The sequence below is a fragment of the Tiliqua scincoides genome, chromosome 1, assembly GCF_035046505.1.
Source record: "Tiliqua scincoides isolate rTilSci1 chromosome 1, rTilSci1.hap2, whole genome shotgun sequence".
Classification (NCBI taxonomy): domain Eukaryota; kingdom Metazoa; phylum Chordata; class Lepidosauria; order Squamata; family Scincidae; genus Tiliqua; species Tiliqua scincoides.
In genome coordinates, this window is record NC_089821.1 from 290,820,035 (window position 1) to 290,822,665 (window position 2,631).

General features: G+C 46.8%; 1 pseudogene; it reads right to left on the reverse strand.

The window, feature by feature from the left end:
• Positions 1–1,944: 1,944 nt before the first annotated feature.
• On the reverse strand, positions 1,945–2,062 carry LOC136637836 (5S ribosomal RNA; annotated as a pseudogene).
• Positions 2,063–2,631: the final 569 nt, after the last annotated feature.

The window sequence follows — 2,631 nt, forward strand, 5'->3', positions numbered from 1 at the left end:
GAAGCTAAGCATGGTCAGGCCTGGTTAGTACTTGGATGGGAGACCGCCTGGGAATACCGGGTGCTGTAGGCTTATACCATAGTCTTTCGAGACTGAAGGTTGCCAACCAACCATTTGATCATAATTTCTACAAGTTATGCTATATAAAACTATGCAGACCTAGAGCCCAATCCTGAGCTTGACACATCGGCTTACCATCGGCGGCACTGTCGCAAACGTTCCTTAAGGCACGTCTGTGAATTCTAATGCTGGGTGAGTACCCATGCTAGCCCAGCTCTGGCCAGGGCTGGGCTAGCGCCAAGCAGGTGCCCAGCCTCCACCACTCAGTAGACATACAGACCGCTGAGCAGCAGAGAGGAAAGCGGGGGTGGGGGAAGGTGGGGAGGAGGTGTTCCGGGGAGGGAGGCAGGACAGGTGGAGCATCACTCAGGATCGGCACCTGACACAAAGGCTCTTACCTTCGGGGTACTCCCTTTACCCAGGGGAAGGAGACGAAAGTCTCCTTCTCCCGAGGTGAAGCCCACAGCTCCCATGGGCGCACAGGATACGGCGGTAGCCATTTTCAGTGCCCCTGCAGCCGCGCGCCACAGAACCTCGGGATTGGGCTCTTATACAAAACGTGAACGCTAAGTTTTCCGCAACATATGCAAACAGGAGATCCCAGGAAATTTTTTGGCCCCCTGGCTTCAGGCTCCCTTTTTGATCCTGGACCTGAGTACAATTTACCCCTGCACCCCCTCTCATGGGCCCTGTCCTCTGTATTAGCCCTTTTCAGACTGGGGTGGCCAGTTTATCAGTCTGGATGTCTTGACAAAAGCAAAAAAGCTGAAGGAACAAAACTATTAATTTCAGCCATTTTGGGGCCACCACTCAGTTAGTATCTGTTACTGGTAGGCTCCACGCTGCTACCAGTTTTTTTGACATAGCCTCTTGTAACATCACCTGGTCTTGTCTTATTTAACCAGCCCCCTACTATATGATTAAGGACCAGAAATGTCAAACCCTGGAAAAGGTCGAGATCCTTGGGAGCTGCCTGTCCCTGTATCAAGATATCTGCTCTGTGCTCTTCTCTATAACTCAGAGAATTCAGTGGCCCTTCCCTTGACATAGGGCAGGATAATCTCTCTGATACCAGAATGAGTTGAAAACCTTAGAAAAACCTGCATTTGGACGGGATTAGCACAAGAGAAAGTTTTAGTTCTAAACAACCAATTGGGCTGCTGTCCTGAATCAATTATACATGCATAGTTTCAGTCAATTTCAGTGGGGCTCAGACATGCATAACCAAGGGCAGGACGGCAGCCTAAATTTGCCAGTTTATGTAATTAGTTAAACCTCAGTAATCCTGAACAATTTTCTCTTTAAGTACAGTTTATTCCATATTCTCCTTAACAGAATTTTCCATCTGCTTTATGTTTTAGATTTGTTTTAAAAACTCTGGCATCCCCTCCCCCTCTTTTGTTTTTCATCTTTTCTCAAAATCCATTTTAAGTGTGTTTATACAGGGAAAAAAAAAACAGCAACAAAGACATCACTACTTGCTTGAGTGGAAAGTAGTTGAAAGGCAGATTTCCTTCTTGAGACTCAAAATGTAATGGTCCGTGTTAGGCTGCAGGTATATCGCTGAAGCTTTTGAATGAGAGGCCTCCTGCCTTTCACTCTGGAACCCATTATTTCAGAGACTAATTTATGAATGTGGCAACTGTTCACCCGTTTTATTGTTGTTTTTCATGCAGATGTAATTTCACATCAAGTCACTGAGTTCTCATGGCATAGAAAAAGGTCCTCTTAACAATGGCGGCAATACTCTAAATCAAAACCACTGGGGTGGTGGTGGTGTGAATGGTCTGGCTAACCTTACAAGTGTGGTAGGCTGACCTATCCTGCCCTGACCTAGAAACCTTAGGTGGTTGGCAACCTTCAGTCTCGAAAGACTATGGTATAAGCCTACAGCACCCAGTATTCCCAGGCAGTCTCCCATCCAAGTACTAACCAGGCCTGACCCTGCTTAGCTTCCAAGATCAGATGAGATTGGGCATGTGCAGGGTAACAGTGTGTTGAGAAGATGAGGAGAATATCAACTCTCAGGCTGTGTTAGAGAGGAGCCGGGCTGGGTCCTAAGGAGTCAGATGTAGTGAAAGAATAGTGAAAATACACCACCATCCGATACTTCCGGTTCTTTTCAGAACCAGCTCAGAAAACACAATTCAGCAGGTCCTGGTTTCATTCCAAAATGGTTTGAATCTTGAGTGGTGGCCAACTGCACCGATTTCTATGAATGTGCAAATTGGCTGTGAGAGAAAAGTGCTGCCTTCACACAACCAGTATGTTCAGCCTTATTTTCCCAGACCACTTTGTGCCCCACAGATGTCTCACAATGCAATCCCATGCATATCTCCTCAGAAGTAAGTCTACCTGGAACCTACTCCCAGGTAAGTGCATACCGGATTGTAGTCTTAGGTTGCAATCCTAGCCACACTTACCCGGGAGTAAGCCCTGTTGACTACAATGGGACTTACTTCTGAGTAGACCGGTTATTTTCAACTAGTATGCTGTGGCACATTGGTGTGCCTTGAATGGTCTGCCACAAGAGTTTGGGGGAAGGGTCATTTATTAGTAGAGCCAATGGGG